Source organism: Nannobrachium achirus (assembly GCF_963921795.1).
Source record: "Nannobrachium achirus genome assembly, chromosome: 1".
NCBI lineage: Eukaryota > Metazoa > Chordata > Actinopteri > Myctophiformes > Myctophidae > Nannobrachium > Nannobrachium achirus.
The window spans coordinates 84,071,645-84,088,595 of record NC_137810.1 but is presented as its reverse complement, the minus strand read 5'-3'; the positions used below and the strand labels follow the sequence as shown (position 1 = coordinate 84,088,595).

The following is a 16,951-nucleotide window of genomic DNA, read 5'->3' as shown; positions in this document are numbered from 1 at the left end:
TAGGGCGTTGTATGGGTGACGCCATCATTGTAGAAATCAAGGTTCATTGGTAGAAATGATAACGTCTCGAACGTTAAATCGCAGGGATACATGGGACATTGTCTTGAGCTTGCCGAAAATAAAGCACACAAAGAAGAATCACCACAAGCCTATGATCATAAGCCCCTCCTACAGCATACCCTGCTATAACATCAAATATAACAATAATTGGACCATATTTTCGCATATCATGGTGATTGAAACAAGGCTTTAAACTACCGACAGGAACCATAAAGTATTTATGACAATGTTTATTAAGGTAAGAAAATCAATTGTAAACGTTTGGGGGAATAGAATGGAATCCTATGGAGAACATGTTGCTTCTGGTGCCAGAACAGCGCAACTAGCGGCCAATCATAAGAACTTTTAGTTGCTTGTTGCTTCATTTTAAAACGGGAAAACTACACCCCTGTTTCAAGCATGCACAAGCAGGAGGTAAAAAAAGAAGAAAAAAAAAAAACAGTCCGCGTGCTCTAGTTCAGACATGCAAAAACAAACTCTATGAGACAAACAAACTGTTCCTCTCCCATTTGGAAAACATTAACGTTCATAGCGTTTTTTGAACAAAACATTAAAACATTTATTTATTATTATTTTTTTAAAAAGAGTCAAGATGAGCCGAGTTGAAAATCTACTTTTTATCACATTCCTTAGTTGACGTGTGTTTCGTTTTTTGTTGGAAGGTATTTGTGAGAGAACGAAGGTTACGTCTGTAACCACGGTTATGTGAGCGATTGGATCACTCCAATATATGATAGTTCCTCCACTAGGCGGAGCTACGAGCAGACTTAGCGATGATTCCCGTGCATAAAGTACGGGAAGTGACGCGTGAGAGGCGGAGCCTCCGCATGCACTTTGCCCCGCGCGTTACTTCCTTCTTCCTCGTACCCTTTCCGAGGCGCGATAGATCTCCGTAACCAGATTGGAGTGATCCAATCGCTCACATAACCGTGGTTACAGACGTAACCTTCGTTATGTAGCACTATATCGGATCACTCCAATATATGATAGTACACTACCAGATCAGTTGGTGATCTATCAAAATAAAATTAACAAAATAAAACTAAGAGCTCAAGCCCTCCCCGTGGGAGCGGCCCGCTCCAAGTCCAACTCACAAAGAGGTGCCCACTGTCTCCGCCGGAGCAGAGAAAACCTCCAGGACAGCTCGTTCCACCCGATTCTCAGGTACTACATTGACACGGTAGAACCTGGTGAAGGTACCAGGCGATGTCCAACTGGCTGAGGCACAGATCTCAGACAGGGGAACCCCCTTAAGCTGTGCCCAAGAGGTGGCCACATGCCGAATGGATTGCCACTACCGTGGACGACATAGTCTGTCCAGCCAAGTTGTACGCACAGGCAATGGTGTCAACAAGCCAATGTGAGAGTCTCTGCTTTGAGAGCCTTTGACCTAGGACTTTATCCCCATAGCAGACAAAGAGCTGATCAGTCAGCCTGATCGCCCTTGTTCTCACGATGTAAGCGTCCAAAGCCCTTACCGGGCACAGGACGTGCGGAGTATCACCCAAACCGTGGGACATGTGAACCGTCCACCGTCGGTTCACATGTTCCACGGACAGAACCTTTGGCAGAAAATAGGGATTGGGACGCAAGGTGACACCTGACTTGTCAGGCCTCATCCTCAGACACTCCTCACTCATAGAGAGTGCATGGAGCTCACCGACCCTCTTAGCGGAGGTGACTGCCAACAGAAACGCCACCTTCCAGGAAAGGTGACGGAGAGAAGCAGTCCCCAGGGGCTCAAATGGAGGCTGCTCGAGCGCAGAGACCACCAAACTAAGGTCCCAAACGGGAACCTGAGGGGCTCTCACTGGGTGGAGGCGCCGCACTCCCTTCATGAAATCTAACACCAGCTCGTTCTTACCCAGCTGTCTGTCAGAATGGCACGCAGCGATAGCGGCAACATACACCTTTAGTGTGTTGGCCGCCCTACCTTTATCCAGTAGTGACTGAAGAAACCGCACTACCACCTGTGCTTCACAGCGTTCAGGATCGGAGCCCTGGGTCCCGCACCAAGTGCAGAACAGGCACCACTTATCCCGGTACGACGCAACAGTAGAGGGGGCTCTAGAACTTGCCAATGTACGCATAACCCCCTCCCCCAGTCCTAAACCTGACCACCTGCGCCTCTCAGGGGCCAAGCCCATAGCTGGAGGCGATCGGGACGTGGATGCCAAAGGGTTCCCCGAGCTTGCGACAGCAGGTCGGGCCTCAGAGGCAACTTCCACGGCCTCCCCGAGACCAGAGACAGCAGCATCCTGAACCAAGGGTGTCTCGGCCACAATGGGGCTATAAGGAGCGACTGATGACCCCACTCCTCGACCCTGTCCAGCGTCGCCTGGATCAGAGGAAACGGGGGGAAAGCATAAAGCAACGTCAGAGGCCCGGAGGACTCGTCAACGAGAACCTCCCGGTTTGCCCTTTGGGCCTGGGAGAAGCGCCCGAAGTCGGCCGCTTGGCAGTCAAGTAGACTGCCCGCGGCCGGGGTTCTTCCCTGAGGATTGACCCTGTCTGGCAGAGGGGCCTCCACGCCCCTTGTGCCCTTTGTGGTGTTTCTTCCCCCGTCCTTGGCCCCCTTGCCACTGCCCCTGGGGCTGGGCTTGGAACTTGGGCTGGGCCTGGTGGGGCTTATGATAGACAGGACCAAGGCGCTGCTGCATGTGAGCAGAGAGTCCTTGGCCCGGATGTGACCACAGCTTCTTGGAGCGTGTGTCACCTGTGAACTTCTCTAGGACCTCCCTGTCCCTGCGCAGACTCTCTGTCTGACGTAGAATGTCATCCACCCCTCTGCCAAAGGTAATACCCGGCGTGAAGGGGAGCTCACAGAAAGACTTTTCACGTGTTCAGGCAGCTTCTTTGACTGGTTTGCCCAGAGATGGCGGCGTGACACCACCACTGAGGCCACTGGCTGGCACCAACTCCGACTGCAGAAGGCCGAGCAGCCTGGACACCTCCACTGCCTCGTCCATCTGGCTCTGGGTGCCACCTTGGAGTGTAGGGATCAAGTGCGCCAAGTAGGAGCCCAGCAGCATGGCCGCATTATTAAGGCGAGCCATGGTAGCAACGACACCAAAGGTGCTGCTAAGGAGCTGGTCACTGGTCTTATCAAGACCAGGTCGTAGCTGCGGGCCCTTGCTACCTATGATCTCACCATCAGTGAGGAAGGTAGCTGCCACTACATGATCCATAGCAGGGTATGCGGCAATCCCCATGGAGTCCTGGTCGGCCATGTGTGTCCATGGAGCAGTCTCCATGGAGGGGTGGAAGCGCTTCCGAGAGGCAGAAGTGGTCTGCATCCTCGCCCAGCTCTCGCGGAATGCAACCGCGAACTGGGGACAAATAGGGATCTGTACTTTGTCGCCTTCAGGATCCGGCAATTCAAGGCTCAGAGAAGCCGCTACCCTCTCCAGGAGGAGGCGCAGAGCCTCAGATGCTGACGGCGGCTCATCTGAGCCAGCAGAGTCAGCATGAGAGGGGGCCTCTGAACCAGCAACGGAAGGTTCGTCCTGGTAAACAGAAGCGATCTCCTCCAAAGCCAAATCATCTGGGACGTGAATGGAGAGAACATCCTCCTCATCGCCAACATCCAGAGAGTCTACTTCTTGGCGTAGGTCTCGTGCTCTACGCTCAAGCGTGTCCAGCTCATCGCCTTTACGGCGTTTGGAAGGCGGAGCCCCCAAAGCAGCCAAAGGCGTTCCCCGGTGGGTATGTCCCGTGCGATGCCGGGAACCCCCACCCCCATGGGGAATCTGCCAAAAATCCACCTCACCCGGAGGTGAGGGGTGACGCCGCACCGTCCCGGATGGAGGAAGGCGGTCGTCATCTGGTGGGGACATATTTTCCACAGCCTCTAACCGGGCCGCGCACAACCTTTCCCCAAGCAGGTAGCAGGCCTGGCAGCGCATGGGATCTGTTACTGCTACACGTGCATGGTCCACTCCCAAACAACGAATACAAACACAGTGCCCATCCCCGACGGGCATCGGTCCCTTGCATGAGGCACAGCTAAAGGCCAGTTAGACCTAAACACACCGTTCAGTAGCCCTTGGCTCTACACAGGCGATCTATAGGACAGACAGAATATATATACTGTATCATATATATATATATATATATATGAAGAGTTCATTTGCAAAAACAGATAAAAGCCATTTTGGAAAAAAATGAGATGACTATTGTAAATAACCGTTAAGTTAGAGTTTTATTAGAATATAAAATCAATTTTGTTGTTAAGGCAGATAAATCCCATTCTAAACGCCCTCAAAGATCAGGTTTTGTAGCAAAAACAGACAAGTGACATAGCCCTTTGTTTGCAGAAACAGATAAATCCATTGGGCAGCGTGTTTAGACCACGTGATCCAAGATGGTGCCCCATAATGCACCAGAATTGTCTCAAACATTGTTCAGGGGTCTGCCATGAGGATAGGGTTGGGACTCGTTAGGATTTTAACGATTCCGAGTCCTTAGCGATTCCCTCTTAACGATTCCGGTTCCTAACGGTTCTCTTAACGGTTCCAATATATATATTTTTTCATATTTTCTATCATCCATTATACAATTACATAATACACACAACTTAAACCATGGAAAATCAGCTTTATTAAATTACTGCACCCATTTCACTTGGCTTGAACACTGTTCGGTTAGGTAGTCTGGCTGTATGCATGAGTCCAACATGTTTTTTTTTTATGATTTTTTTTCCTAAATAAAACATGAACGATTGAGACCATTTAACAGTAGTTGTTTACATAAGCCTAATGGGCGTTCAAACAGTAGTTAGCAGTGATGTTAATAGGTTTTCAATGTAATGGGTCCCGGGTCCCAGAAAAGTTTTATGAGTCCTCAATAAAATGTGTTTGAGCGCTGTGAGCTTGTAGATCGGCTATTTTCAAAATGTTTGCCTATTTCTTATATTTATTTTACAATATGGCTTAGTTTGAACTTAGAACTAGGATTTCTAAATACACTAGGCTACAGATACCCATTTAATTATATTTATATCACTGGGACCCCAATTTATATTAAATGTTAAAATATTAGAGTAAAAATGGAACAGGTCCATTTGGTTCCATTTATTCACTGAGTTACAGACCCATAAAGTTTCCAAAAGATTCCCTTTTACTTTGCTTATTAGCAATATAAAACGTTTTTATATTCAGCAAAATGTCAGTAACTAGAAGGTCGGCCGGCTACGCCGGCCTCCCCTCTAGGTCGTCGCGTTGCGTCTATAGGAGTAAATATTCGTCGAAAACAAATCCCTGAGGTACAGGGTGGCCACGATCTGATGTTTTTTTTTGAGAAAAAAATGTTTTTTGAGAAAAAAAATGTTTTTTGAGGAAAAAAAGTAAGTTTTTTGAGAAAAAAAAAATTTTTGAGAGAAAAAAAATTTTGAGAAAAAAAAATGTTTTGAGAAAAAAAGATGTTTTGAGAAAAAAAAATTGAGAAAAAAAAATTTTTTGAGAAAAAAAAATTTTTGAGAAAAAAATTTCTCAAAAAAAAATTTTTGAGAAAAAAAAATGTTTTGAGAAAAAAAAAATTTGAGAAAAAAAATTTTGAGAAAAAAATTTTTTTGAGAAATTTTTTTTTTGAGAAAATAAAATTTTTTGAGAAAAAAAAAATTGAGATAAAAAAATGTTTTGAGAAAAAATAAATTTCTCAAAAAAAAAAATTAGAGAAAAAAAAAATTTTGAGAAAAAAAAATTGGAAAAAAAAATAATAATAATAATAAATAAAACGTATTGGTGATGCGATGACGTGGTGTATACGGATGTTACTGCGATTGAGGTGAAAGAGAAAAGTGGAAAGTTGTGAGCTAACTATTAGCTATTTTTGTGTGTGTGTGTGTGTGTGTGTGTGTGTGTGTGTGTGTGTGTGTGTGTGTGTGTGTGTTCTGGCTACGCCCCCCTCGGTTGAAATTGGATCCGCCGGTCCCATAGCTGGGAATACGAGCCAATGGACGGCGGTCACCATGGCAACGGGGGGCCAATGATAGAGTTATGGGCGGTTTTATTCCCTACGCTCTACCTACATCGGACGTTCTCCCTACCTACCGCTTGGAAGTGGGATGCGGCTTTAAGCCAATTGTAAATATAAGATGGTATTGTCTGCCTCTCATTATTGTCAAGGAAGAAAGTACTGTATGTCGCTGCCTTGCTTAAGTTTTATCAAGGCAAAAAAAAGCACCCTAAGACACACACCAAAGGTTTCACTTCACATGTGTGCGGGGGACGAGGAGGGGGAGCCACCGTTGCACAGAAGTTACTTTCACTTTCAGCTTAGGACAAATGGCAGCTTTTAATCAATGCACAAGGATTTAAGGACAGACACCACGGTTTGATTTGATCATTGCACAGTCAATTATGAAGGGATTTCAAAAATTAAAACGTCTCCATTTTGCTTGGGAAGTCTACTTTGCAGAAAATCGCGGCCTTTGCGATTCGCTAATCGCTAGTGTTTTTCTTTTACCGCGATGCGGTGATGAGACCCGTTAAGAGAATCGGACCGGCAAAAATGATTGACCCGGTTCTGGACCCGCTATCATGGAACCAGGTCCTAAAAAGAACCGGTTTCGGGTCCCAACCCTACATGAGGATAGTCAAACTAGGGGCCATGTGTGGCCCCAAGGGGCCATGTGTGGCCCCCAGGGGCCTCTGGGTGCCATAGACGCACTGTTGCCCCATTATGCACCAAACTTCTCTCAAAGACTGTTCCAGGGGTCTGTCATGAAGATAGTAACACCAGGGGCCATGTGTGGCTCCCAAGGGTCATGTGTGGCCCCCAGGGGCCTCTGGGTGCCATAGGCGCACTGTTGCCCCATTATGCACACTGTTTCCCCATTATGCACCAAAAGTGTCTCAAACACTGTTCAGGGGTCGGCCATGAGGAAAGTCACACCAGGGGCAATGTGTGGCTCCCAGGGGCCATGTGTGGCCCCCAGGGGCCTCTGGGTGCCATAGGCACACTGTTGCCCCATTATGCACCAAACTTGTCTCAAACACTGTTCCAGGGGTCTGCCATGAAGATAGTCACACCAGGGGCCATGTGTGGCTCCCAGGGGCCATGTGTGGCCCCCAGGGGCCTCTGGGTGCCATAGGCGCACTTGCCCCATTATGCACACTGTTGCCCCATTATGCACCCAAAGTGTCTCAAACACTGTTCAGGGGTCTGCCATGAGGAAAGTCACACCAGGGGCCATGTGTGGCTCCCAGGGGCCATGTGTGGCCCCCAGGGGGCCACACATGCCAGTCTACCACGTGCCTCAAGTCTACAGCCCTGATTGGCCCATTCAATTCGCCCGCTCCTCGGGCGAGCTTGAAATAAAATAAAATATCTCCGGTGTCAGTCCACACTACACACCACCCACCAACAGGGGGTGGTGATGTGTGGACTGATTTATCAGGCTAAAGGGAGTAGTCCTTGAAATGACAAAGGGTCTTCGGGGGCACAATATAACATGTGACAACTTCACATCATATGACCTCATATGACCTCAGCCAAGAACTGCTGAAGAAGAGGTCGACTATAGAGACAGACGGGTGCCTACAAATTCACGCCCACAATTGAGACAGCGGCCCCACTTCGGATAAGGGAGAACAGTGTACTGCAAGCCAGCCCATAGAAAGTCATTGCAATTCAACTGTGGTTAGTTGAATGAATTAGTGGCTAATATTAAAATAATCCTGCATGAACTGAAGACTATATTGATTTAAATAAAAATATGTTTCCAAATGTATGGACTGACTCAGCCAACATATCTTCTTGTTTTCTAAATACATGATGTGTGTCACATTTAATTTGCCACTTGAATGGGTTACCCATAATGTTAACAGAGAAGAGGGGAGACGGCAGACAGAGAACCTGACGCTTTTCAGTGACATCACTGTCTTTACAGGTATGCATTTACGAGCGCCGACTTTGATGATCCCAACTTTTTCAACTACAGAGTCGATTCTCCAGGTACTAGTATTATTCCAAAAATAACCTGCAAGACTCCGTTTGGAAGAAGCAAGATGCGATCATTTTCCAAACATGAATAGCCTAATTATACATGAGACAAGCGTATCTGGGTATTGAAAACCTCAAGGGATGTGTCCATGACGTGTGTACCATGCGACCACTTAAACTTAAGATTTCCAATGCTATCACTTTTGACTCACTGATGAAGTATATTAAAGTATAGTGTAGGTAGTGTATCAAGATGACAGATATGCCACTTTAAAAAAGCAAAATTAAACTCATGGGACACTTTATTAGAGCACAAAAAAAATCACTACGGCCTCAGTAGCCAACCACTGAAATTGTGTTATTTCACGATGCCTCTCATTGGGATTGCATTGGCAGCTGCAGTGCACCGTTCTCCCTTACCCTTACCTTAAGTGGGGTAAGGTAAGGTAAGGTAAACTTTATTTTCTTGGGCTTTCACCCCTACTGCAGCCACACATAAAACATCAATGGCAATAATAGAAATACATACAGTACAGAGGGGGGACACAACAAATACACAAGTGCACAGAAAGTATCAATTCTATTTCAGAGCCTCATTCAACATTTTGGTTGACACATGGACGAAGGATTTTTTAAACCTGATATAGTGCCATATAGGTTCACTATACCTTCTGCCAGAGGGCAGAAGTACAAATTATCCATGTAAAACATGGATAGCATCACTCACTATTTTTTGAGCCTGTCTTAGTATGGTCTGCTCATAAATGGACTGCAGAGAGGGGAGTTGTCCTACTCCGATGATCTTCCCTGCAGTCTGCACCAATCTGAGCAATTTGGACCTCAGTTGCACTGAGAGATTACCAAACCAAACTGTGATGCCAAATCTGACCAGGCTTTCCAAGACTGCTCGGTAAAATACCAACATAAACTTTTGGTCAACACTGTGGACCCTCAGACGGCGGAGAAAGTGCAGTCTTTGCTGTAGTTTACTACAGAGACTGTCCACATGTGTATTCCATGTTAGTGAGTTGTCAATACAAATACTTATGTATTTATATGAGGAGACCTGTGAGATGGTTGAGTCATGAATGACCACAGGCCTGTGGTCACCAACACTCATAGGATCGAACACCATCTCCTGTGTCTTTCTAACATTGAGAACAAGGTGGTTTTCATCACACCATTTGACAAACCTCTGTACCTCTAAAAGGTAGTCAGCTACATCCCTATGCTTATCAAGTAGGGCCACTGTCACAATAGGGGGTGTGAATTTGTAGGCACCCATGTGTCTCTATGGTTGGCACAGTCAGGAGAAACAAATCTGAGCTTCCTCCTGCGCTTCTTGAAACAAAGGGCAGGGCTCTTCTCTCCTCAAAGTTTGCATTTACAGAAAACCTCACTTGTGTCTTACTTTCCAAAAAAGAAAAAAAAATGTCATAGTGATGTCCACTCTCCACAAGAATTCTGCTGTGAGCAGTGGGGAGGACAAAAAGACAGATGTAATCCTGGATTACGACAGAACCAAAGGAGGAGTCGAAAATCTCGACAAGGTCACTGGCACTTACTCATGCAAACGGCAGACCAAGAGGTGGCCAATGGTTGTTTTTTACAATATGTTGGATGTATCTGCATACAACGCTTTTATACTGTGGACTGAAATAAATCCCGGATGGAACAGCGGAAAATCTCACAAGAGGAAGCTTTTTCTGGAGGAGCTGGGGACGTCTCTGGTCAATCCCCACATTGAACGGCACAAGCAGGTGCCATGAACCCAAGCCTCTGCCAGTTTGATGAGACAGCTTCAGGCTACACCCACACCAATAACCAGTGTTGTAGTGCTAAATTTGGAAGTGTGGGCACGCACCGGCGCACGCACGTGCACACGCGTCAATGTGCGTGCACGCGCGTCAATGTGCATGCACATCACGTGACGTTTTCGGTGGGTTAAAACGGGTCTGCGCTGCGGCAGAAATAGCCTTGATATAGACCAGTGGTTCTCATTCTCAACCATTAATTTGATGACCAGATCATCAGCTAAACTATGCAAAATAGCTGCACAACTGATATTTCCAATTCATTCATCGATTCTCAAATCTTCTATTACCATCTGCTGTGTCAATCATGCTCATTTCAGCACAGCTGGTGAGCCTATTTCAACCAATTGCAGGGTCAGAACTAGCCTCGTACCCGCCCCTCTTCCAGAAACCATTTCATTTGTTTCTTGCAAGAGAGTCTGGAATGATTGGAATGTGGGCTGGTTATAGTCCTCAAAAGGCGGACGGACCAATCAGCGTCAGCCCTCGGGGGCTCTGTGATTGACAGCACACGTTGGCCAATGAGTGGAGTCTATGATGTCACTGCTAAGCGAGCCCGTCTTCTGCACAAGTGTTTCTCAACTAGTGGACCGCGGACCTTGGAAATACTGATGGAAAGGCTGTTATCTTTTCATCTCCGTTGAGTTTCTCCAGATGAAAGGCAACATTTAATTTTGAAAGGTAGGCCTACAGTCAAGACTATATGGCTTTGCAATCTTGTTGTCTTGCTAATGTTAGCAAGTAGTTTCGGTAGCAGTGTAGCACTGTACTACTATGAACATGAAGTGGTACTGAATGGAAGCTAACAAATGCTAATGACAGCGATTTTTTTCCCCATTGTATTTATCATGGAAGGTGAGAATCCTTTGTAGCCAATGTCAACAGATCTGACAAAATCTAAATGCAAATATTCAAAGGCTAAGGTCGTTCACACATTATTGGCGTGAACGGGCCGTTATTCTTTGTAGATATAATGAAAATAAATGAATTGTCACATAGGCCTACAACGAATTAAAACATAGCCATGTTGTAGCCATATAGACCTAAAACGGGTTCTCAAAGTGGGACTCGAGCTGCGAGTTCCTTTAGGGGGGTCTAAATTGACCCATACAGGTCTGTAACTTTAACAACATACAAATGAACCCATTAGGGGTTCATTTGGTTCCATTTATAAACTGCCAGTTAAGGGGAGACCTTGACATTTGAAACACTGATATAAAGCGTTTGTGAAACTTTTGAGATACATTGGGGATCTGAAAAGATGATTACCAAAAATATATCATGACACTCATGTGTATATATTTTTTGTATTTCTCCTCTAGGTTGTGGCTGGATGACTAGAGACGTCTGTATCAGGAGCCAGGAAGGGTTTCCACATGATGCACCAGCTGCCATCTGACAATATTGTCTTAATATTTGTATGGTCTCAATAAATATCAGTGATAAGAATCCTTCATTCACAACGAAGATGTCCATTTTTGTCCTCAACCTGTGAAACATTTACATTAGGAGCCATACCTATTAAAACTGCAGCTGTTTTTCTAAAGTTTCATGCCTATTCACATTCACATGACATACCATGGTGAATAATATTCCCAGGTAATGTAGTTCATATATCTACAGTTTATGCATTTAAACACATGTACCTGCACAAAGGAAATTGACCTCTAATCCTGTGGTTCTTAAATTACAATATAATTAAGGCATTATCATCCATGTGTGTTTGAATACTTTATTAACAGTTTGCAAAAAAAGGTACATTGTTTCAAAAGGAGGCTATAAGCGATTTGTATTTGTGGTGGGTATTATAGTGATGAAATCAACAGTTTTGCAGGGGGATGTCAGCCAGAGGGTCCAGACTCCAACATGCAGTGCCTTCCAGCAAGAAGATTGTGCTCTCCAGGATCCATGAAGTCTAACCTGTTAATAGATAAATACCATTGAGTGTTGTTGCTAACCGTTACATTTCTACAAAGACCAAGGGGTAAAATGTACAGTGCATATTATAGATAAATACAATTGAGTGTTGTTGCTAACCGTTACATTTCTACAAAGACCAAGGGGTAAAATGTACAGTGCATATTATAGATAAATACCATTGAGTGTTGTTGCTAACCGTTACATTTCTACAAAGACGAAGGGGTAAAATGTACAGTGCATATTATAGATAAATACCATTGAGTGTTGTTGCTAACCGTTACATTTCTACAAAGACCAAGGGGTAAATGTACAGTGCATATTATAAATACCATTGAGTGTTGTTGCTAACCGTTACATTTCTACAACGACCAAGGGGTAAAATATACAGTGCATATTATATTCCTTGTTAGCCTATAAAAGGGACATTATAGTGGCTCATTCACACCGAATTATATGCTAATTTTGGGAGAGATTGGCTGGTGGGACAAGCTTATTGCTCACACCATTAGTATTCAAATCAATCAAAACTGCACGGCCACTATACAGCAACAACACAGCATAAAACATCGTAGTGGTTTACATTTAAAATGTAACTTTGATATGTTTATTATACATTGATATTAAGGACAGGGTTAGGCCTATAATAAAAGGTGTTCCACAGGAAAATATCGCTAGCATGTCAAGGAGCTAGCAATGCTAATACAATTGGTAATTCTATTCCCTAAATATAGACGTTCTTGAAATAGTAAAATGCAAACCTGCAAAGGACTGATAACATTCACAAGACGTATAATTGGTGTTAACTGTACCTTTAGATTATGTTGTTGCCTTTCATTTCATCTGGAAAAGTCCATAAAAACGAACAGTTTGCAGTTGTTGTGGATATTGTACTTGCTATTCTTCCTAGTAAGCTAACAGTAGCAAGCTAGCAGTAAGCTAGCTATACGGTGATTGGCTGAAGGGGTTGTCTATCAGCGCTCCTGCGCCCGCCCCCTTCTCCCGCCCACTAAACGTTTCTGCTGTGGATCATGCTAGACCAATCTTCTGGAATCCTCCTGGAGAACGGAAGTTGGTCGTTTACTAGGCTAGGTCAGAACGACCTGTAATATAATATCAATATTTCCTAGAGACTTTTCACAAGAGTTATTTCACACGGTTAATGCAAGGCGGCATAACAGAACCGTTTTAGGCTTAATATAATAGGGTAAATATAGGCATTATGTCTTACCTAACCAGCCCTCCAATAAGAATAAGACATGTTTATTTACTCACGTTTAGCAGCTGATGAGAATGCACCACAAAAATTCACAACAAACAAACTGCTGCAGGCTACGAACCGCTTAAAGTTTGAAGAAGTAAACACAGACTGTGTAGTTGGTTGGTCAGTGAGTCTTATCCCATAGCCCGAAGGGGCAGTCAGCTTGTTGGTTGGTTGTTGGTTGTCATGGCGATATTACAACCAATCGGTGGACGGTCTGCTCTGTACTTGCCTGGCTTCTGCACTCTGTCTGCGGTACAGTAGGTACTTGATGACACGGACCAGCAGCCAGCCTGCCGGCCCGCACATCACTCGTGTACGCGCGTCAATGCATGTGCGCGCGACGTGAGAGAAGTGTGGGCACGACGTGCCCCCCGTGCCCCCCCCCCCCCCACTACAACACTGCCAACAACCCACAAGGGATGCCAGAGGGGTGCAAAGAAAGAGATGCCCCCCCCCAACAGGGACAGAAAAACGAGCTCCACTTGCCACACGTGAGAAACCATCTGTAAGGAGCACACTAGCATGAGCATGCACACACGCAAAGACGCACAGACACACACACGCACATGCACACGCACACACTCGCACACACGCACGCACACACACACACACACACACACACAAAAACACACACACACACACACACACACACACACACACACACACACACACACACACACACACACACACACACACACACACACCTGCAGAACATGAGTCTATATTGCCTATGATGGGCCTAACTGCCTTTTTTCCCTATTGTTGATAATATTAAATGAAAAATAAAAATAAATAAATAAATAAAATAAAACAAGTAATTTATTTTTGGAAGTGTGTTCTAATGTTAATCTATTAAAGCCAGATAATGTAATCATCCATTGACTTCTATACAGGAAATGTTATGAGTGTAAAAACGAGTGCTAAATCGAAAGCCTAACCCTAACCTAAAACAATATTTCATATTCACCTTATTCCTGGCCCTCTCTAGGGAGGCTGCCGTTGCCTTTTACACAGGGCGCTAGAGAGTTTTTCTCTGTGTGCTGCTTCAAAAAACATCTTTTCACTTCTTCCCAAGTAAGGAAGTGACATGGAATTGTCTGTTGCCAGATTTTGCCAAAGAAACAATCGGCCAGGTCTATGAAAATTGAAGCCCAATAGAAGCAATTAGGCTCAGTTTTACTACTTTACATTTACATTTGAAAATAGCAGATCAGCAAGCTCACAATGTGTCACATTGCAACACATTGTGAGCTTGTATATTTGCTATTTGGCAACACCGGTTCATTCAGAGCCCAGAGCCCAAAACGCCAACTACTGAGACTTTAATGCAAGGACACAGTAAACCTTTCTACGAAAGTTTAAGTGTGCCTGCAGTTCGCTACGTTTGTGCAACCTTGTATAGCGGTTGGTGTTAGCATTAGCATTTTTGCATTAACATTAACCTTAACATCATTATTAGAATGTTTAACATTAGCATTTTTATCATTAGCTTTAACATTAGCATTTGTATTAGCATTAGCTTTAGCATTTTTAGCATTATCCTTAGATTTCTTTGCTTTAGCATTTTAAACATTAGCCAGCATTAGCATTTTAGCATTAACATTAGCTAGCATTATAATTTTAGCATTAGCAATTTTAATATTGGCATTTGTTAGCATTAGCATGTGTTAGCATTAGCATGTGTTAGCATTAGCATTTGTTGGCATTAGCATTAGCATGTGTTAACATTAGCATTTGTTAGCATTATCATGTGTTAGCATTAGCATGTGTTAACATTAGCATTAGCATTGGTTAGCATTTATTAGCATTAGCCTTTGTTAACATTAGCATTTATTAGCATTATCATTTGTTAGCATTAGCATGTGTGTAACATTAGCATGTGTTAGCATTAGTATTTGTTAGCATTAGCATTTGTTAGCCTTAGCATTTGTTAGCATTAGCATTAGCGGTTAGCCGTTGGGACTGTGGGACCACCCACCGAGTTTGAGACCAGTAACGTGTTGGGAAGTGGATATATGGCTGTCTAAAGCCCAGCCAATAGGAAGGAGTAAGCAATGTAAGTACACACAGCGAGTTTCGAGACGGTACCATGCTGCAAACTGGAGATATAGCTGTTTAAAGCTCAGCCAATAGGAAGATAGGGGCGGGGCTTAAGAGGGGGTGGGGCTTAAGTAATAAGTCCCTATTGGCCGTTTAAGTCCAGACACCAAGTTTCAAGACGGTACTATGCTGTGAACTGGAGTAATGGCTGTTTAAAGCCCAGCCAATAGGAATACATAGGCGGTTTGGCTTAATCAATTACAGCTCGTTCCTTTTGGCTGGAAAAAGTCCATAGTCATGTGAGTGTTTTAACAGTTTGCCAGCCAAAATAGAATGGTTGTTGGTAGATTAGCCGTGACATTTCTATTATTGTATTGTGATCTGAAACATAATATTATGTTTATAAACATGAGCCCGCCACCACTCCTTCTTGGACCGCACCGTTGTTTTTTCTTCCCCCCCCCCCCCCCCCCCCCCCAGGTCATTAGCTCACCATGATTATCTGGATCTCCGTTGGGATAGAGTGGTAGTTTTGGCCGAGCATCGATCTCCCTGTGCGTTTCGCGTGCGCGATCCGTGCGCATAATAATCCATGCATATAATCCAAGAATGACTGAACAGTCGATGTGACCATTTTGGCCAGCTTAGCCCTTAGCACTCCAGCTATGCTCATGTTATCCTCCAGACAGTAAACAGACGGTGTCAAGGAAGCATGAAGAAGGAAAGGCAATGACGTCACCTCTGCTTCATGTCAGAGCAGCCATGAGCTATCGATGGACGAGCGGTGACTAGGGAAGGTTAGACGATCGCCGATTTTCGGATAAAAATCATTTATTTCACTAGAACTGGAGGATTGCTTTTGGGGTTTGTATTGCAAATCACAACTTGATGACATCACACATTGTACTTTACAATACAAACCCCAAAATCAATCCTCCAATTCTAGGCATCAGAGAAGAGGGGGAACTTTTTTTTAAATTACCACACAACTCATCTAAGGTATATTAATGACATAGTTCAATATTGAAAATGGGTGGTCTTCCCCTTTAAGTATGGCGGATTACAATAAGTGTTTTGCCATTGCATTGCAGTCACAAGTATGGCGGATTACAATAAGTGTTTTGACATTGTATGGCAGGCACACTTAATTAATCAGAGGCTTTGTAAATCGCATGTTTAATCGCATATAAGTATTTGACCTGAGAAGCATTTTCTTTCAAGTAAAACACATTTGGTTGTACGAGTGAATCAACGAGTGAGGTTTTTTTTATCTAAAATTCGCATCCACTGGGCCAAGCAAAGTGCTCTGATCAGCTACTTCTCCCTTTGCGTTTGTTGTCTCTTCTTGGTTGGTGCAAGCTATGATTGGTATGCCCAAAACTGAAGGTTCTGTGGTGCAAAACTAAGTGCGATTAAAATCATAGGCGGACTTTGCCATTTGCCCTAGGGGAGGCAGGCTTGAACAGCAACATGCCATCTAACTTATCACACTATCCAACTACTGTTATTCATTGTGTCCACCAGACCACTAGTGTACCAAATAAAACAAAAGTACAATTATGTGTGGTTAGAGCAGTGTCATTTTACAAATTGTGTTCATTATTAAGTAAAATAGCTACTTTCATTATTGGCGACACTGACACAGTTGCAGCTTACAAGAAATGCCAATAAGAATAAACCATTTGATAATCTCAGCTATAATTTCTAAACGGCTACAAAACATTTTGTTTGATGCAGGACAATAATGAATGAACAATAAGGGAATATCAGTGAATAATAACTTAAAAAATTGATATTTTTACAAATCATAACTCTTGACAGGTATGAGCTAGAGACTTACTTTTTTTCCCTAAATGCTCAGAAATGCCTGGGGGGTGCAGTGCACCCCCTGCCCCCCCATAAAGTCCGCCCA

General features: G+C 44.1%; 1 protein-coding gene across 2 annotated transcripts in view; it reads left to right on the top strand.

The window, feature by feature from the left end:
* LOC308281871 (neurotrypsin-like) overlaps positions 1–16,951 on the top strand; it is a 52,895-nt gene that overhangs the window by 20,460 nt on the left and 15,484 nt on the right. The gene's annotated exons all lie outside the window — the stretch shown is intronic.